General features: G+C 38.5%; 1 protein-coding gene and 1 non-coding gene across 5 annotated transcripts in view; one reads left to right on the forward strand and one right to left on the reverse strand.

The window, feature by feature from the left end:
* PTPRK (protein tyrosine phosphatase receptor type K) overlaps positions 1 to 22306 on the reverse strand; it is a 619247-nt gene that overhangs the window by 308000 nt on the left and 288941 nt on the right. The window lies entirely within an intron of this gene.
* On the forward strand, positions 17251 to 17358 carry LOC138445484 (U6 spliceosomal RNA). The gene has a single exon (XR_011258912.1). It is a non-coding gene; the product is annotated as a U6 spliceosomal RNA (small nuclear RNA).

A 22306-nucleotide genomic window follows, 5' to 3' on the forward strand; every position in this document is an offset into this window, starting at 1 on the left:
CAATGATCCTGAAGGCATCCGGACAATGGTGGGCCCTGGAGGTCAAGAAAGCAAGTCTGACACCAGTACTAAAGTTCAGGATGGACAGAAGACAGTGACTTCACTCAGGATGATGTCATGGTTGAAAGGAAAGAATTCAAAGGGACAGCGGTGATTCCTACCCACTAACCTGATTCTAAGCCGCAGGGTATTAATATCTGCCCTTTTAGAGGCTGTTTCGGAAGACGTATCCTCAGTGTAGGCTTCCAAGATGGCTCAGTGGGTAAAGAATACATCTGCAATGTAGGAGATGCACGAGACTTGGGTTCAATCCCTGGGTCTGGGAGATCCCCTGGAGGAAGGCATGGCAACCCACTCCAGTATTCTTGCATAGAGAATCCCATGGACAGATGAATCTGGTGGGCTACAGTCCATAGGGTCACAAAGAGATGGACACGACTGAAGCGACGGAGCACACACACACACCCTAAGTGTGGAGCTACAATAGAACATGATTATTATAACATAATTAATTGTCTAAATAAATTTTCAAGATTTATTTTCAATAAATCTTCACTACTAAAATATAAGCTCATTGAGGGCAGTGACTTATTTATTCCCCACAGCATCAGTGAAACACAAGAATCCTGTTGACAATTGGGACTTGGAAAAAGTTCCAACATGTTACAGAAAACAACCATGTATTAGATTATTCTAGTTAATAAGTTTTGCCTTCAGGGGAATTATGGGGGTAAGGTATTTAATTCAGTTTTACCTAACTCATAAAATTTTGTTGACATAATAAAATGATTCTCCCTTGAGAAAGTTCCAGATAATTTTCCCAAGATAATTTAGAAACCATGGAAACATAATTACTTCCCTTGAATAGTTAAATAATGCTGTGAGGAATAAATTTCTGCTTACAGGCCCCAGAAGATCTTATACCGAATAAACCAAATAACTATGTGGAAACTTCAAAATATAGAATCCAGTTTCTTCTCAAATATAAAAATATTCTATTTCTGTTCATACTTAAAAATTAATATGCATGTAACTGGAAGGTGATAACAGAAGTCTAGTATACAAGAGCAGTCACCCACAATAGCTGTTTTCACAGGCACTGGCAATCTTGGGTTCTGCTCTCTCAATAAAGTTTCGCTGAAAGTATCATAGAATTAGGAGCTTCACCCTGTTAGACCCCTGCAGGCCAGGCTGGCGTGCCTATTGAGTCATGTAATAGTTGGTTTCTAAGAGTCTAACGTGAAAATGTCTTTAGTAAAGGCCTGGAGGCTTTCTGAAACAAATGCATTCTTACCAGTCCTTGACATTGGTTGCTTACTTGTTTATTTAACTCCTGAGAAAGATAAACACCTACAACTGCAAAAGGTACCTAGATAAAATATTTAAGCTAAAGATATACTGGTATATTCTTTGGCTTTAAAGCTGCTTGAGAGAGTAATTAGAGGATTCTAATATAATGCCTACTACATATGGAAGGCACCAAAGACATACGTTGTTGTTTAGTCGCTAAGTCATGTTCAATTCTTTTGCAATTGATTCTTCATCTAAAACCCTTTCACATTTCATATTTTAGCAATCCTTAGCATCTTCACGACTTAAAGGTATGCAAAAACTCAAAATCAGTCAGTTATTTTCCTTAAGATGTCCTGAGATTAAATATGGCCTGTTTCTCAGGAGGACCAGTCTTGTCAAGACTGAACATTAGGAATTCGTTTTCTAAAGAGAGTAATGAGAGTTCCAGAGATCCTAAAACCTACACTATTACCTGAATACATGCAGGGTTTTTGTATAGTTACAAGGTCAATCGTGCAACAGAAACACACATAGACACACACACTCACACACGTAAAGGTGCATGTGCAAAACTCTATCTATCCACACACAATTATAATAATATGTGACTTAAGAAGATTTTTAAATGCAAGTTCTGTGTATAGGGCAGCCAAGTATTCTTGAATAAAACTCAATGTTACCAAAAAACCCGGGGATTTAAATTGCCTAAGTGATGAGAGGAACTGCTACTTTATCTAACATGGAAAACAACAGTAGGTATAATAAGACTGCACTTGCATCAAAAAAACTACAACATCCATCCAAATGCAACCCTCTCCAGGGTGGTATTGTATTTGCCTGATAAACAACAGGACATCAATCAAACCACATGCCAGTGTCCAAGCAATAGTAAAACACCAGGACCACAGATCAAAAAGAGAAAACAAAACCTAAAAGATATCACTCCACAGAAGACTCTACAAAATAAAAGGCCAAAGAAGGCCGTCTGAGAAGTCTCCACACTAAAATGAATATGCAAGTAAAGTACACTCCTATGTTTCAAATTAGCCCAAGGAGTTGGCTTATATCTAACAGAATCATCAAAAGTATCTCAAAGATCTAAGTAAAGGATCTAATAAGAATAATTTTTAGAGCTCAAGCCAGAATGTTTAAGCTCATAATAATAGTCCATTAGCTATTTCAATTAATTATCATTCCTTAAACATATACTTGTAAGAAACTGTCACTAGTCTTTTTAATTAGAATAGATATTGATGTAGATTCATATGCATAAAAAAACGCATTACTCCATAATGTAGTTAAGAGACACCCAGAAAAATTCCATCTCTGAAAATAGATAAACTTAAAACTTGAATCAAGAATAAATAATATTTACAAAATAAATGCAAGGGGAATTTTTGTGTTATCTGCATATTCTCTATATAATTAAGATGCATTTGGGGAGGAGGAAGGCATATATTGCTTTCTCAATAAGGTTTTGATATGTCTCTTAGGATAACGAAAACACACACACCACAGAGATAAGGGCACACTAGTACCAGGCAGAGCCTGAACTCAGAGTCACAGACCTCAAATCAAAGCCTGTGCTGACCTCAAGGGGTCACTGTGAGGATTCAAAGAGATTATATGGGCCCAGCACGCTTCCATTGCAAAACCAGTACAATATTGTAAAGTAATTAGCCTCCAATTCAAATAAATAAATTTATATTTGAAAAAAAAACAAAGAGATTATATGTATTTAGAAGATTCTCCATAAATATTCACCCTTTCCTTCCTTTCCTGTCGTGCTCCAGGGACTGATTCAATACAGGCACTGTTTTAAGACCCCAGCCTTCCAGAAACCAGGCGACAAGGTAAACCTCAAGTGGCATGGATGCTGCCGACCATGAGGAAACTCTAAACTCTTTAGTACCACAGTAACACACCCACTACCTTACCCATTCCTAATCTCTAATGCAAAAAGAAAAAAAAAAGTTTTGAACAATACTACACCAGCATCACTAAGCTACCCTTACCTAAAACCCTTTCATCTCAATTTGGGGTCTTCTGTGGTAAAACCGCCTGAGACTAGAAACCACAGTATAATGTGTCCAACTCCCTTTATTCTTTAGAATTCCCAGTTCCAAAATAAGCAGACAGGCTAGGCATAATACTATAATATGTCTTTAAATATGTATTCAGAAATAAATTGAAATAGGACCCACTTGTTCATGGCACAGCCTAATTTATGTTAGAGTAAGAATTTAGCAAAAGAGAGAAAAAGTAAAAAAAAAAAATGATGAGAGGAGGGAAATTAAACAAAGTTAACTGAAATAATCCAAGATCTAAAAATGCCTTCATCACATTTTTAATCCTATGGGTCTGTCCTTAAATATATAAGCAAGCAACTTACATCAAAAAAGATTTAGTATAAAACTGAAAGTGGAGAAGCAAAGGGTAGCAAATTCATCAGCAAAATGTCATCTCTGTATCTTTACTATCATAGCTCCACCATCTGGGTTATATTTTATGGTTAGTTGTCGGAGCCAAAAATAAAAGATGACTGGTTAAGGTTGCTATTTCTATCAACATGACACTGAATTACAGTACTATTTTTCCTTGCTTCTAGAGATGTGCCATTTGTCTTCTTACAATCCACAGGCAGAACCTTTTAAATTTTAGCACCAACAGTCCAATCTCACACATAGCAGATCACTTCACTTGCACAACTATATCTGAAAAGAAAGTGCTTTAAAACTAACACAGTAAGTCTATTTCTCACCAAACTTAACTGACTCTCAAGAACTCTAATCTATACTCATGGAACTCAATTAAGAAAATTAAAATGAGCAGAGCAACCTATGTGCACGATCACATTAAAAAATATATACAAAATTAACATACAAAATCTGTCAATGTTATGCACTTATATGAAAGAGAAAAGCAAGCTTTAAGTGAACCATGTAATTAAATGCCATTCCACAGGTAATATAACAGATCAGTGTACATCAAGGTAGAGTTCAACTGGATGCTATTTTGAGCCCTCGCATCACAGATGCAAACATTAATAAGTAATTATTTTGTTAAGACCACATGTAAAAAGAGAACACTTTATTTCATCATATTGGCTTAAGAATTAAGTAATTTCAATGGTACTCTATGTTACCATTTCCTCTTGAAAAAATAGGATGAGATCAGGGTAGAGAGACGTTTTTATACAATTAGTGTAACCAATCTGTGTACTTAGTTGAATGTAGGGATAAACACCTCTGTGAATTTTTTTCCCATATAATTTTACATTTAAATGGGCAAGAATAGTGATATCTTTGACTAAAGATAAAAGAATACAGATTTACCTGTCTATTATATAATTTAAGATATTAGTGGAAAATGTTAGAAGAAATCCCCAGTTCAGTTCAGTCGCTCAGTCGTGCCCAACTCTTTGGGACAACATGAATTGCAGCACGCCACGCCTCCCTGTCCATCACCAACTCCCGGAGTTCACTCAGACTCATGTCCATCGAGTCAGTGATGCCATCCAGCCATCTCATCCTCTGTTGTCCCCTTCTCCTCCTGTTCCCAATCCCTCCCAGCATCAGAGTCTTTTCCAATGAGTCAACTTTTCGCATGAGGTGGCCAAAGTACTGGAGTTTCAGCTTCAGCATCATTTCTTTCAAAGAAATCCCAGGGTTGATCTCCTTTAGAATGGACTGGTTGGATCTCCTTGCAGTCCAAGGGACTCTCAAGAAGTCTTCTCCAATACCACAGTTCAAAAGCATCAGTTCTTCAGCACTCAGCTTTCTTCACATCCAACTCTCACATCCATACATGACCACTGGAAAAACCATAGCCTTTACTAGATAGACCTTTGTTGGCAAAGTAATGTCTCTGCTTTTGATATGCTGTCTAGGCTGGTCATAACTTTTCTTCCAAAGAGTAAGTGTCTTTTAATTTCATGGCTGCAATCACCATCTGCAGTGATTTTGGAACCCCCAAAAATAAAGTCTGACACTGTTTCCACTGTTTAGCCATCTATTTCCCATGAAGTGATGGGACCAGATGCCGTGATCTTCGTTTTCTGAACGTTGAGCTTTAAGCCACCTTTTTCACTCTCCTCTTTCACTCTTGTCAAGAGGCTTTTTAGTTCCTCTTCACTTTCTGCCATAAGGGTGGTGTCATCTGCATCTGAGGTTATTGATATTTCTCCCGGCAATCTTGATTCCAGCTTGTGTTTCTTCCAGCCGAGCATTTCTCATGAGGTACTCTGCATAGAAGTTATATAAGCAGGGTGACAATATAGAGCCTTGACATACTCTTTTCCTATTCGGAACCAGTCTGTTGTTCCATGTCCAGTTCTAACTGTTGCTTCCTGGCCTGCATATAGGTTTCTCAAGAGGCAGGTCAGGTGGTCTGGGATACCCATCTCTTTCAGAATTTTCCACAGTTGATTGTGATCCACACAGTCAAAGGCTTTGGCATAGTCAATAAAGCAGAAATAGATGTTTTTCTGGAACTCTGTTGCTTTTTCCATGATCCAGAGGATGTTGGCAATTTGATCTCTGGTTCCTCTGCCTTTTCTAAAACCAGCTTGAACATCAGGAAGTTCACGGTTCATGTCGCTGAAGCCTAGCTTGGAGAATTTTGAGCATTACTTTACTAGCGTGTGAGATGAATGCAATTGTGCGGGAGTTTGAGCATTCTTTGGCATTGCCTTTCTTTGGAATTGGGATGAAAACTGACCTTTTCCAGTCCTGTGGCCACTGCTGAGTTTTCCAAATTTGCTGGCATATTGAGTGCAGCACTTTCACAGCATCATCTTTCAGGATTTGAAACAGCTCGACTGGAATTCCATCACCTCCACTAGCTTTGTTCGTAATGATGCTTCCTAAGGATATCTCAGCACTGCTGAAATATGGGTGCACACACACAAGTGTACACACACATTCAATTAGTTATTTGCAGAATATCAACTAAAAATATTCAGTGACATAGTTAATAAAAGTCGTGCCTACATCAGGGAAGGACACAGTCATACCTTAAGAATCTTTCTTGATAAAATTGTAAGACAAAAAGCTGTTATCTAGAATATTCAGAGGTCTGAAGTTAACAAGAACTGAAGTCTGAAATCTCAGTCAAAAAAGAAGGAAAATGGACACCCTTTTCTATATAATAAAATCAATATTATTTTTGAAGAACACTCATAACCCCTCTGAGTGTCTAGCAATCAATAAAAAATGGGTTATCTGAGGCACAGAATTTTAGAAATTACAATACTGATGAGAAAGAAATCCTTGGAACTCTATGTACAATTACAAAAGCCTAAAACTATATAAAGATGTGATTGATTCATAAATCATTTTTGTTACCTACAGCAGACAAAAAAATTGGAATAAAACTGGGCTTCAAAGATAGACAGTGAGAGATAATCTCTATCTTTACTGAGAATGGGGAATGAAAAAGGAGGAAAAGCTTTAGTTTATTGCCAGGATTTGGTTATAGGTAAGGGAATGTGACAGACACTATAATGACAAAGTATGTTCTTTAATGAACAGCATAAACAATAGAAAACAACTAGAGTGATTTAGGAGAAGGCACTGGCGACCCACTCCAGTACTCTTGCCTGGAAAATCCCATGGACGGAGGAGCCTCATAGGCTGCAGTCCATGGGGTCGCTAAGAGTCAGACACGACTAAGTGACTTCACTTTCACTTTTCCCTTTCATGCATTGGAGAAGGAAATGGCAACCCACTCCAGTGTTCTTGCCTGGAGAATACCAGAGACAGGGGGAGCCTAGTGGGCTGCCATCTATGGGGTCACACAGAGTCGTGTCCGACTAATGCAACTTAGCAGCAGCAGCAGCAGCAGCAGCAGCAGCAACAGCAGAGTGATTTAGGTGACTTGAATCACCTAAATTTGAGTCACTCAGTTCAGTTCAGTCGCTCAGTCATGTCCGACTCTTTGCGACCCCATGAATCACTGCACGCCAGGCCTCCTTGTCCATCACCAACTCCCGGAGTTCACCCAGATTCACATCCATCGAGTCAGTGATGCCATCCAGCCATCTCATCCTCTGTCATCCCCTTCCTCTCCTGCCCCCAATCCCTCCCAGCATCAGAGTCTTTTCCAATGAGTCAACTCTTCGCATGAGGTGGCCACAGTACTGGAGTTTCAGCTTCAGCATCATTCCTTCCAAAGAAATCCCAGGGCCTTCAGAACAGACTGGTTGGATCGCCTTGCAGTCCAAGGGACTCTCAAGAGTCACTCAAATGAATCTAAAGTAGATTAGAAACTGCTGAAAAGCAAAGACCTTTTCCAGAGACATCAGAAAATATTTACCCTACTGAAACTTTGCACTGGTTGTGCATAATGACATTAATATATCAGTAAATCATATTGAAGATTGAAAAATACCTTAGAAAGACCAAGTCAACAATTCACATGCAGTTCTGGCACCAGAAGCATCAACAACATCTGCAGACCTGATAGAAATGTAAAACTCTCAGACACAAAGTTTCTTCAGGTGATACTCATGCAGGATAAAATCTGAGAACCACTCATCTAAACTGATTTACCTTGGTTTAAAGATAAAGAAACAGTTAGAAGTCTTTGTCTTGGTCCGACAATTACTAAGGGAAGAGTTGACTTTAAGAACTAGTCTTCTTGCTTCAGCATTGCTCTCTTTGCATGGAAAATCAATTCATGGTTAGATTCATAGATTTTCTTTTTTTTCAGACAACCCATTACACTTAAAATACATGAATGCTATGTGAACTGAATCATCTTGCTGTGCACCTGAAACATTGTAAGTCAACTATACTTCAATAATATATATATATATATAAAGAAAATACTAATTTTTTTAAAGTTTAAACAACTGGCTACTCATTTATGCATCCAAAAATGAAGTGTATAATATTTGATAGTCGCTAGAAAGAAAGAAGTACCTAATTTTTAAACCCTGTCCTCAAAAGAGTCACAATGTGGCAGAAAGAGATGGACATGTTAAGAAGTAAATGCAGGGGCTTCCCTGGTGGCTACATGGTAAAGAATCTGACTGCCAACACAGGAGTCGTTGGTTAGATCCCTGATTCGGGAAGATCCCACATGCCACGGAGCAACCTAACCCCATGCGCCACAACTATTGAGCCTGTGCCCTAGAGCCCATGTGCCACAGCCACTGAAACCTGTGTGTCCTGGAGCCCATGCTCTGCGGCAAGAGAATCCACTGCAACGAGAACCCGGAGCACTGCAACTAGAGAGTGAGCAGCCCCCACTCACCACAGCTAGAGAAAAGCCAGCACAACGAAAACTCAGCACAGCTAAAAATAAATAATAAAAATTTTAAAAAGAAATGTGGTGTTGTCAAAAAGAACAGCAGAGTTAGAGATCTAAGAGTTCAGAGGAAGGAGAGAATTCCTCCACCTGGAGGAAGAGCAAGAGACTTCAGAAAATCTCTGAGAGATTCTCTGGTCAGAGGGATCATCTGCATCCCCCGAGCACTTAGTGAGCACACACTAAGCATGCCAGCCCCTGGGGCTATAAAGACGGATAAAAGACAGAGACACAACTTCTAGGAGCAAAAGATCTATGACTTATGCAGAGCAATGACACACAACAAGAGAAAGATTGGTGAATAATTTTCTATCTGGGAAAGCAATGATTCAAACAGGAAATAATTTCAGGGTAGTTTTAAAACATAAAATGAAGAGGAAACAAAGTATCAGAGTAAAGAAGGTTCACTTGCAAAAACAGGAAAATAGGAACTTCCTGATCTACTGGCCTAAGCAATCTATAGAACTTTTAGGGATACTTAGGAAGAAGAGAAGGGCTTCCCATGTGGCTCAGCTGGGAGAATTCACCTGGAATGCAGACGACCCCTGGGTTGGTAAGATTCCCTGGAGAAGGAATAGGCAACCCACTCCAGTATTCTTGGGCTTCCCTGGTGGCTCAGATGGTAAAGTATCTACCTGCAATGCAGCATACCTGGGTTCAATCCTTGAGTTGGGAAGATCCCCTGCAGGAGGGCATGGCAACCCACTCCAGTATTCTTGCCTGGAGAATCCCCATGGACAGAGGAGCCTGGCAGGCTACAGTCCAAGGGGTCAAAAAAATTCAGTATTACTGAGCGACTAAGTGCAGCACAGCACACAGGAAGAAGAGAAGGGTTTCCCAGGTGGCTCAGAAGTAAAGAATCCACCTGCCAGTGCAGGAGACACGAGATCAATCCTTGGGTTGGGAAGATTTCCTGGAGAGGAGAATCCCATGGACAGAGGCGCCTGGAGGGCTACAGTCCACGGCGTCACAAAGAGACGGACATGACTGAGCACACACCCAGGAAGATGAGAGCAAGGAGCTGAGGCTGGGAAGTAGGAGGCCATGACCTTACCTTGCAGAGACATTTATGCCAGAAGCGGGAGTCTGCCCTTTAGCCTAACAGTATGGTGGCCTTTGAAGAGTTTTACAAATGAGATGATGTGATTGATCTGCACCTTAAAAAAGGACACTGGTAACCACCACCAGAATGAAGGCTGGGAATTTAATCAGAAAGAACAAAATATCTAAAATTACACTTAAACATGTTTGGATTTACTCAGCAAATCAAGAAATACCTATTGTACACATGTACAATGATGTGAGAAAATTTTATCCCTACATTCATATACATATTTATGAAGAGAGCAAGGATGTATTATTACATCTTCAGGAAAATGTGTGCATGTGTGTGTGGTTTGTCTGTTTTTTGGTTAATCCAAAACTTTACTACCAAGGCATCAGTGTTTAAGGTAAATTATCATAGAGAATTTACTTAAATTTAATATGAGACTGAAAATAATGTCATAACAGTCTTTACTCTGAGAATTATAAAACTGGAAGTGAATTTATTGTAAGTACAACTTATTGCATTTGTAATAGTAAGTACATTTATTGCATTGCTGTAATAAATTGCAAATTTTTATTTATTTTGATCAATATTAAATTCAGTTTTCATAGACAGGAGATGGGTGAAAATTCATCTTTAATTTTTCCTATACTATATGTCATCAAAAAACCAAAAGCTTACTAAACTAATTCGAACTTCAGACTCAAAAATCAGAGAGGTCTCTGATTTTCAAATAGGCCTAAAATTTACTAGTGATAAGTCTGATAGAAAGAAAAAATGTCAGACTGTATTTTTTTAATTCAAAAATCAATTAGGACCACTAAAAATTACTTATGTATGATATTTTGAAGAGAAACGTTGGGGGGGAATTTATAGGAAATAAAATCATTTGCTTTTTACTTAAACTATAGATACATTCATTTAAAAAATGAGTTTACTTGTATCTATAGTGTTTGTACCGATTTTCCTCTTTAAAAAGATAAAGGAAACCTCTTAAAATTTCTATAATAAGACCACTATATAAAGTTAAATTAAGCAAGGTAATAATTAAAGCTTTCATATGACTCTGTTTAAAAGATCAAAATATTTTACACATGCAATGATACCACAGAGTTAATCATGCATGCTTTAATTGGTTAATAGATTAATGAGGTCTTGATTTCATATTTTCCTTCACCTCTTCTTGAAGTACCCATGCTAATACAAGAGCTAATTGCTCAGAGAAATCCAAGGAAATGGAAAAAAGGAAGTAAAGGAGATAGCTATGGAATTAAATACTGATTTCCATGTTTATGCCCTTTATAGCATAGCATATGCCTTTGAACATTATGTAACTATCTACTGAATGCATAAAGTGTACAAAAGTTGAACAACATAAAAAAAGCTGGTGCTTTCATAAAAAAAAGTACTAATACGGAAGAAAAACAGTAAATGAACATATAGTGTGGTGACAATGTGCTGGGGAGGCACATAGTAAAAGAAAAAGAGTAAGACACAGGATCAGGGGAAATCTCTGAGAAGGTAAAATCAGGACTGTAATTTCATAGAAAAACGTCTTAAATTATACGGACCCAACCAGCAGTAGTTACCTTGAGGGAGGGGTTGGGTGGAGAGTTTCACTTTTTACTTTTTCAACTTTTGGTATTTGAACTTTAAGAATTTATCAATGTTTTACTGATGTAACTTAGAAACTCCTTCTTAGGCCAAAGATTATATTATTATTCTCTGAACTACATTTTTCATGACATTGGCTTCCTCGAAAATATATTTTAAAATCCATTTTTTAAAAAAGAGATTGGATTTTATTCCAAATGTAGTTGAACAGGCTTAGCAGAGGAAAGACATAATCTGAATTATGATCTAAAGAAACTGGTGGTGACAAATGTGAGAAGTGGTTTGTGAGAGAGAAAGAGCCAGAAGCAGAAGCATTATTAAGGGGATCACTGCAGTTACTCAAGGAAAGGGTGATGATGGTGTTAACTATGGGGATGGCTGAGGAAATGGAAAAAATGGCCCTTATCTTTGCCACCTTCAATGTCCCTAGCACAGCAAGTGGCATGAAGTATGCCTTCCATACACAGATTTTCAGGTAAGAAAAATAGAAATGAGAGAGTTAAGGAGGCCAGCCAGTCATAGGGCTGTAATGTAAAACTTCTCTAATTTGAATTAGAGAGATAGGAATATTTTCCTTGTAAATACTTGTGTAACATCCATTTCTAAAAGCAGTTTAGTAATCTCCTAAGCAATTATAGATTTATATAACCACAATTTTAAAAATCACCAACTCGATGAACATGAGTTTGAGCAAGCCCTGGAAGTTGGTGATGGACTGCGTGCTGCAGTCCATGGAGTTGCACAGTCAGACACGAATGAACAACTGATCTGAATTTTTAAAATATATTCTGAACAAAATTATTTCTCATTTCAACTCCACTATTAAAGTATTCTGTCGCTTGGACACACTGCCGTATTTAAAATGGATAACCAGCAAGAACCTACTATACAGCACTAGGAACTCAGCTCAGTACTCTGTAACAGCATAGCTGGGAAAAGAAATTGAAAAAGAATAGATACAGGTATAACAGAATCACTTTATTGTACACCTGAAACTAACACAACATTGTTAGTCAATTATACTCAAATATAAAAAAGTTGATAAAACATAAAGTATGCTGTCATAGAAATTTCAAATAATAGAAGATATTACAAAAAAAAAAAGAATGTCATAACAAGTTCTCTAAAGACCCTTAAGAAACATTCCTTTAACAGCTTAACATTTAATCGTGTAGTTCCTCTTTAAAATCTGGGGAAAAATTTAACCAAAGAAATTACAAAATTGATTTGCATTCTCTTAGCTTTTCCACTTCTCTCTTTAGTTACAGGCTGAGGGATCTAGTCAGTTTTCATCCGGAGCCTGTTTAGCCATAATTTCTTTTTTACCTGACTTGATCTGTCACTCGATCCAACTCTGAACTTCATTTTCTATTTCACCTGCATAAATATAAGTCCTACCTTATCTTTACTTTTCACTCTATATCAAACCCAATGCTTAAAATTAGAAATTGAAAACAAAATCTCAATTTCTGTTCCAACATATTAGATGATGCACTGTTTTATATCCTGTTGCTCACATGATCAAAGATATAAAAGGAGAAATCAATATTCACAAAGACTTTTCAATGGGTTGTATGGATTTGAAATTTGAAGATAATGTTTCTAAAGGAGAAAAGTAATGTTACAAATAATAAGTAACGGTCAATTTTACAAGCTAGCCCTTAAATTATTTTACTCCATTATAGGTAAAACACCATGCAGTCTTTTGTTATTGTTGTTCAGTCGCCAAGTCATGTCAGACTCTTTGTGACCCCATGACCTACAGCATACCAGGCTTCCCTGTCCTTCAGGATCTCCTGGGCTTTGCTCAAATTCATGTTCACTGAGTGATGCCATCCAACCATCTCATCTTCTGTCACCCCCTTCTCCTCCTGCCTTTATCATAGGCTTATTATTATAGATTCTTTATAAGGTACATTTTATCTTGATTTTTGAATTAGCAAAATGTTTACAATACAATCTAGCCACATGTCTACAGCTATTAAAGGATGGGTACTATAAAGGCGGGGGTGGGGGGGCTTCCCTGGTGGCTCAGCAGGTAAAGCATCTGCCCACAATGTGGGAAACCCGGGTTCATTTCCTGGGCTGGGAAGATCCCCTGGAGCAGGAAACGGCAACCCACTCCAGTACCCTTGCTGGGAAAATCCCATGGACAGAGAAGTCTGGTAGGCTACAGTCCATGGGGTCGCAAAGAGTTGGACACGATTGAGCGACTTCACTTTCACTTTCACTATAAAGGGAGATTCAGTCTAGAGCAATACCATCCGACAGAGCTCTGTTCCACATGGAAACTTATCTATTCATCAGACATAGTGGCCCAGCAACATGTGGGCATTCAGCACTTGAAATGTGTGACTGAGAAATGTATTTTTCTTTTTAAACAAAGAAGTATTTGCTTTAATTTTTACCTTCCAGTTTTACTGAGATATAAGTGATATATAGTATTGTATAAGTTTAAGGTGTAAGGCATAATGACTCAAATAAATCATGAAACGATTACCACAGTAAGTCTGCTGAACATCCATTCCTTATAGAGGAAGAAAAAAATATTTTTCCTTGTGATGACAGCTCTTAGGATTTACTCTCTTAATAGCTTTTATATATTACTTACAACAGTGATAACTCATTTATCACAGTTTACATCGCATCCCTAGTCCTTATTTACCTTGTTACTAGATGTTTGTACCTCTGGACCACCTTCATTCAATTTCCCTTCCCCACCCCATCCCCACCTCTGGTAATCACAAATATGATCTCTTTTTCTATGAGACTGTTTATTTCTTTGAAGTACAATTGACCCACAGCACTATGTTAGTTACCGAAGCATAACAAAATGATTCAATATTTCTATACATTACAAAGTGATCACCAAGGTAAATCTAGTTACCATCTGTCACCATACAAAAATATTACATTCTCATTAACTATATTTCCTATATTTCATCCCCATGACTCATTTATTTCATAAGCTTGTACCCCTTAGTCTTCCTCACCTATTTCTCTCATCCCTCCAACCCCTTCTGACAGCTACTTTTATGTTCTCTTATCTATGACTGTATTTATCTTTGATTGTATTGTTCATTTATTTTGCTTTTCAGAGTCCATATGTAAGTGAACATGGCATTTGTCTACATATGACTTATTACACTTAGCATAACTTCCTCACCTATTTCTCTCATCCCTCCAACCCCTTCTGACAGCTACTTTTATGTTCTCTTATCTATGACTGTATTTATCTTTGATTGTATTGTTCATTTATTTTGCTTTTCAGAGTCCATATGTAAGTGAACATGGCATTTGTCTACATATGACTTATTACACTTAGCATAATACTCTTTAGGTCCACCCAGGCTGTCACAAATGGTAAGCTATCTTTCCTTTTTATGGCCAAGTAATAGTTCATTGTATATCTATATCATAGTTTCTTTATCCATTCATCCATCAATGGGCACTTAGGCTGCCATTTAGCTTGGATTAAATTTAAATAATTACATCTACCTAGTCACTATCTCATTGGACAGCAGAGCTCTGAAATATGCATTTCAACAAATCTGGAGAATAGCATTTAGGAGGCATATTAATGATAGTGAAATCAAAAGTAAAAAAGATACAAATGGACTGTCATAGTAAATTTTCATATAAAAGCAAAACAAATTCCGTAAGAATCAAGAATGTAGGCTCTACTCTTAAGGAAAGCGTTGAGTTGGGCCCTTACACGGTGGACTAATTATTTCATGGCACTAACAATCAAGAGTAACATGATTAAACCTAGACTCCCACACCAGTAGTTACTCGGCCTGAGAAAAGCCTCTCTATGTGTACAAATGACAAAACCAGTCAAGGTGCTTTATCTGGATCACTTTATGTGGTTTGCTATCAGAGTCAAATATTACTTTCCAGGTTCAGATATTACCCCAATTTTATGATGACAAACTAAGGAGCAAGAAATTAGTGAAAGTTACACTACAATGCAAAATTGTTGATACACCAATTTTATGTCCAGTTCCCATGCTTTCCCCCTAGGTTCATGTGAGACTCATGTGAGACAAACTCAAGATTAAATTTTTGAAACCAAGTAAGTTCATGCAGTGAAAATGTATTATAAACCATATTTCCTTTATTTTTTTTTTTTCATTTTTTTTTTCATATTTCCTTTAAAAGGGATTTTATCTTAAGGGAATCAGATTTACAGTCTAAGTCTTAAGTTAAAATACAGATGTCAATCATCAATATCAGTGTCTTAACAATCCTAAATTTTTGAACCCTTTTTTATAGCAGTGAATACTTTGAGAAACATTAAATATCCATGTACAAAGAGAATACTAACTTCCCAAGGAAAAGAAATGATAGTGTTTGAGTTTTCCTTTAAAAAGATAAAACTATCCCTGCTTATTGGCTATGAGGGTGGTGTGCCAGAGAAGAAGAGAGAGAAAACATACTTTACCCCAAATCATCTAAACTGCCAGTTGCTTTAGATACTCAGTTTAAGAGCAGAGCCTATGATAGGAATAGCCACGTTTTACTATTATTAATTTGCATGTCAATATGAAACATCAACATAAAAAGTCTATTTTGTGAAATAACGAAAAAATACAAAATACTTTGGATCATTTAGTCTTTCTACAATAGGAGATTAACCGGTACTTCTTTCTTTTGCATGAAGTTGTAACTGTCCTAAGCCAAAGGAAAAAATGTCCTAAAGTACGGAGCATTCTAGATAATTCATAAACAATTACAGCCTATCTTCCTTCAGGGTTTGCTGAGCAGTGGTAAGTCCAGCTTTAAACGGCCCACTACCTTGACCCCCAGCTGATCTCACAAGGGAGAGTAATGTACTATAGTCCGTAATGGGCACCCCTACCTCTGTGAGGCAGGAGAAGCGGGGGCTTACTCCATGGGAACTTTGCCAAGGCCAAATAGAAAGAAGGTTCTAAAAGAATCACTCATCAGCACTGGGAGTATCTGTTAGAAGGCAAATGGCTCCAGGGTGGCGGAGGGGAGGTTAATGCTTTATGAGGAAGCTGTCAGAAGAATTTGGAAAAAATCACCTAAGAATGAAGAGGAGACTGTTAGTGGAGAGACACTCGTTGTGGTGGTAACAGAAGGGACAAGAGGAACCGTAATTTGGTGACCCCAGTAGAATGTTGGTAAATTTTCCACAACTTACTGGGAAAGCAGGAAAGATGACAGATTCTGGTTTGTGACATGTATTATTTCAGTGGTGAAAATGCTCCCACCATGGCCAACCTCAAGTTACAAATGCTAAGTTACTGAATACAGAGAGGGAAGAGACAAGCAGTAGCATATTATCATCTATACAGTATTTTGCACCATTAAAAGATAAATATCAAGAGTACAGACAATAAAATGCAGCAAGTTAATTAGGAAATGATCAGTTTTAAGTATTTATTACTTAAATAACATAATTCACTTATATAACACAATTAGTAATGGTTACTTTAGCAGCAAGATCACAAAATTTCGGAATATTTAACAATCAGCTTGTGTGAGCCAGTACAAGGAAGTTTTTGCACAGCTATACAAGAAACAAACTCAAAGTAAAATCAGTGACTGCTCCTGACAGCTAACATAGGTCCAACTAAGGAAGAAGACCTCTGCCTCCTTTATGTCCACTTCCAACCATGTACTGGCAAAAAGACGAAACAGTTAACTGTATACTGGCTTCTCTCCTTTGAAAGCTCAACTGCAAGTCTAGGTGAGAATGAGTGGAGGAGAGGCAAAATTAGAGCACGCACACTTGAACTGGGCTGACCGGAATTTTAATAACTGAAAAATGATCACAAATTATGAAATCTGCCCAACATGTTGTTAAGAATCAGGGAAGAGTAAGTTAAAGTATAAATGAAAATAATGGTTGGTGGTTTTCTGAAACTTCTCTTCCTACAGGATACAAACATGCTTAAGGTGGCACTATTTGGAATACTAAGCTAGTTATCCACTGCTAACAAGAAAACCAAAACTTAGTGCTCACCTGAGCAGCACATAAACTAAAACTGGAACAATATAGAAGCTAGCATGGTCGCTGCACAAGGATGACCGACATGCAAATTCATGAAGCAGTCCATATTTTCCAGACATTTCTCCAAAGAAGACATACAGATGGCTAACAAACATACGAAAAATGCTCAACATCACTCATTATTAGAGAAATGCAAATCAAAACCACAATGAGGTACCATCTCTCATTGGTCAGGATGACTGCCATGAAGAAGTCTACAACAATAAAGACAGTGTAAAGAAAACAGAACCCTCTAATAATGTTGGTGGGAATGCAAACTAGTACGGTCACCATGGAGAACAGGAGGAGATTCCTTAAAAAACTAGAAATATAACTGCCACAACCCAGCAATCCCATTGCTGTCCACACTGAGGAAACCAAAATTGAGAGAGACCCATGTACCTCAATGTTCATTTCAGCACTGTTCACAATAGCTAGGAAATGGAAGCAACCTAGATGTCTAGTTCAGTTCAGTTCAGTCACTCAGGCATGTCCGAATCTGCAACCCCATGGACTGCAGCATGCCAGGCCTCCCTGTCCATAACAAGCTCCTGGAGTTTACTCAAACTGATGTAGATTGAGTCGCTGATGCCATCCAACCATCTCATTCTTTGTCATCCCCTTCTCCTCCTGCCTTCAATCCTTCCCAGCATCGGGGTCTTTTCCAATGAATCAGTTCTTTGCATCAGGTGGCCAAAGTATTGGAGTTTCAGGTTCAGCATCAGTCCTTCCAATGAATATTCAGGACTGATCTCCTTTAGGATGGACTGGCTGGATATCCTTGCAGTCCAAGGAATTCTCAACAGTCCTTTCCAACACCACAGTTCAAAAGCATCAGTTCTTCGGTGCTCAGCTGTCTTTATAGTCCAACTCTCACATCCATACATGACCACTGGAAAAACCAAGCCTTGACCTGAGGGACCTTTATTGGCAAAGTAATGTCTCTGCTTTTTAATATGCTATCTAGGTTGGTCATAACTTTTCTCCCAAGGAGCAAGAGGCTTTTATTTTCATGGCTGCAGTCACCATTTGCAGTGATTTTGGAACCCCAAAAAATAAAGTCTGATACTGTTTCCACTGTTTCCCCATCTATTTCCCATGAAGTGATGGGACCAGATGCCATGATCTTCGTTTTCTGAACGTTGAGCTTTAAGCCAACTTTTTCACTCCCTTCTTTCACTTTCATCAAGAGGCTCTTTAGTTCTTCTTCGCTTTCTGCCATAAGGATGGTGTCATTTGCATATCTGAGGTTATTGATATTTCTCCCGGCAATCTTGATTCCAGCTTATGCTTCATCCAGCCCAGCATTTCTCATGATGTACTCTGCATATAAGTTAAATAGGCAGGGTGACAATATACAGCGTGACTTACTCCTTTCCCAATTTGGAACCAGTCTGCTGTTCCATGTCCAGTTCTAACTGTTGCTTCTTGACCTGCATACAGATTTCTTAAGTGGCAGATCAAGTGTTCTGGTATTCCCTTCTCTTGAAGAATTTTCCACAGTTTGTGGTGATCCACACAGTCAAAGGCTTTGGCATAGTCAATAAAGCAGAAATAGATTCTGGAACTCTCTTGCTTTTTCAATAATCCAATGGATGTTGGCAATTTGATCTCTGGTTCCTCTGCCTTTCCTAAAACCAGCTTGAACACCTGGAAGTTCATAGTTCACATACTGTTGAAACCTGGCTTGGAGAATTTTGAGCATTTACTTTACTAGGACGTGAGATGAGTGCAGTTGTGTGGTAGTTTGAGCATTCTTTGGCATTGTCTTTGAGATTGGAATGGAAACTGACCTTTTCCAGTCCTGTGGCCATTGCTGAGCTTTCTAAATTTGCTGGCATATGGAGTGCAGCACTTTCACAGCATCATCTTTTAAGATTTGAGTCCCACTGGAATCCCATCACCTTCACTAGCTTTGTTTGTAGTGATTCTTTCTAAGGCCCACTTGACTTGTGGGATGGGAATAGAGGGAACACAGCTCCACCCATCAACAGAAAATTGGATTAAAGATTTACTGACCATGGACCCACCCATCAGAACAAGACCCAGTTTGCCCCTCAGTCAGTCTCTCCCATCAGGAAGCTTCCATAAGCTTCTTATCTTTCTCCAACAAAGGGCAAACAGACTGAAAATCACAATCACAGAAAACTAACCAATCTGATCACATGGACGACAGCCTTGTCTAATTCAATGAAACTATGAGCCATGCCGTGTAGGGCCTCCCAAGATGTACGGGTCATGGTGGAGAGTTCTGACAAAATGTAGCCCACTGGAGAAAAGAATGGTAAACCATTTCAGTATTCTTGCATTGAGAACCCCATGAACAGTATGAAAAGGCAAAAAGACAGGACACTGGAAAATGAACTCCCCAAGTCAGTAGGTGCCCAATATGCTACTGGAGATCAGTGGAGAAATAACTCCAGAAAGAATGAAGAGATGGAGCCAAAGCAACACCCAGCTGTGGATGTGACTTGGGGGGGAGGTTCAGGACGGGGAGACACATGTGTACCCATGGCTGATTCATGTCGATGTAGGGCAAAAACCACCAAAATACTATAAAGTAATTAGCCTGCAATTAAAATGAATAAAGTTAATTTAAAAAAAAAAGATTAAAAAATTAACCTCTCCTTTACAGAAAAACAACCTGCTATTTTAAACAATCATGTCATATAAATGGTGATATATGCTGTCCTGCTCTTTCCATATAGGCATCTTTTCTCTACCACAGATTAACAGCAAACTTGAAGGACTATATAGTACACTAAATTTGCAAGTCATTATTGTTAAGAACCATAATGTAGAGTACCTCAATGCACTTTCTTTTACTTGTTTCGCACAAAAGAGCTGCAAGGTAGGTAGCACAGTTATTAATAGTCATATCCTGAAGCTGAGAAAAATTAAATAATGTGCTCGCCTAACAGTCAAAACTTGAATACACTGAAAAGGTCTACACAGTTATATATGAGCTAAAGAACACTGGCTTCAGAAGTCAGACACAGGTTCTAATCCTGATTATGGCACTGACAGGTGATATTGGGTCACCCTCTCTGGATCATAATATTTTCTCCTATAAAATTAAATCATTGAACTGTAATATATGTAACATCTCTCTAGAATTATGATTCTGTTTCACCAGGAGGGAAGGCAACATGTCTGGAAGACCAGGGCAGTGATTACACAACTAAGAACAAAATGATACTAAAGGGAAGAATTCAGGAAGGCGTACAGAGGGCAAGAAATAAAATAATCTTGTACTAAACCAGGCCGCCTACCGCACAACTGCACTCATCTCACGTGCTAGTAAAGTAACGCTCAAAAATCTCCAAGCCAGGCTTCAGCAATACGTGAACCGTGAACTCCCTGATGTTCAAGCTGGTTTTAGAAAAGGCAGAGGAACCAGAGATCAAATTGCCAACGTCCGCTGGATCATGGAAAAAGCAGGAGAGTTCAGAAAAACATCTATTTCTGCTTTACTGACTATGCCAAAGCCTTTGACTGTGTGGATCACAATAAACTGTGGAAAATTCTGAAAGAGATGGGAATACCAGACCACCTGACCTGCCTCTTGAGAAACCTGTATGCAGGTCAGGAGGCAACAGTTAGAACTGGACATGGAACAATAGACTGGTTCCAAATAGGAAAAGGAGTACGTCAGGGCTGTATATTGTCACCCTGCTTATTTAACTTCTATGCAGAGTACATCATGAGAAACGCTGGACTGGAAGAAACACAAGCTGGAATCAAGATTTCTGGGAGAAATATCAATAACCTCAGATATGCAGATGACACCACCCTTATGGCAGAAAGTGAAGAGGAGCTAAAAAGCCTCTTGATGAAAGTGAAAGAGGAGAGTGAAAAAGTTGGCTTAAAGCTCAACATTCAGAAAACGAAGATCATGGCATCTGGTCCCATCACTTCATGGCAAATAGATGGGGAAACAGTGGAAACAGTGTCAGAATTTATTTTTTGGGGCTCCAAAATCACTGCAGATGGTGACTGCACCATGAAATTGAAAGACGCTTACTCCTTAGAAGGAAAGTTATGACCAACCTAGATAGCATATTCAAAAGCAGAGACATTACTTTGCCGACTAAGGTCCGTCTAGTCAAGGCTATGGTTTTTTCCAGTGGTCATGTATGGATGTGAGAGTTGGACTGTGAAGAAGGCTGAGCACTGAAGAATTGATGCGTTTGAACTGAGGTGTTGGAGAAGACTCTTGAGAGTCCCTTGGACTGCAAGGAGATCCAACCAGTCCATTCTGAAGGAGATCAACCCTGGGATTTCTTTGGAAGGAATGATGCTAAAGCTGAAGCTCCAGTACTTTAGCCACCTCATGCGAAGAGTTGACTCATTGGAGAAGACTCTGATGCTGGGAGAGATTGGGGGCAGGAGGAGAAGGGGACGACAGAGGATGAGATGGCTGGATGGCATCACGGACTCGATGGAAGTGAGTCTGCGTGAACTCCGGGAGATGGTGATGGACAGGGAGGCCTGGCATGCTGCGATTCATGGGGTTGCAAAGAGTCTGACACAACTGAGCAACTGAACTGAACTGAACTGAAACCAGTTCTCAACACAGAAGCTTTCATATGCTTCCTTCAAACAATGTTTCCAAGCATTTCCAAGTTTGTTTAACCAACAGGGCTTGCCTGTGGATTTCAGTGAAAACATGAAATTAAAGTAGCATATGAAGGTATATAGATAACTGTAATTGAGGTTGGGGGCAGAATTGCTAAGCAGTTCACCTGAAAATTAGATCTCACTCTGTTCTTGAGATTATCAAATAGCAAAATCAAACATTTTATAATTTATTATGAGATTGGCTATTATGTTATTAATATTATAAAAGTACAGCTAATGAAATGGTACTTTTGATATATAGGTTTTCAGGAACCAGCAGAAACAAAATATCCATGGATTAATGCGTACCCAAAAAATAACAGATCAATATCAGTGATGAGTCTTTACAAAGTAAATGGTAAAAGGAAGAAAGTCTCTGATTCATCTACATGCCATAAATG

This window comes from Ovis canadensis, chromosome 8, assembly GCF_042477335.2.
Source record: "Ovis canadensis isolate MfBH-ARS-UI-01 breed Bighorn chromosome 8, ARS-UI_OviCan_v2, whole genome shotgun sequence".
NCBI classification, from domain to species: domain Eukaryota; kingdom Metazoa; phylum Chordata; class Mammalia; order Artiodactyla; family Bovidae; genus Ovis; species Ovis canadensis.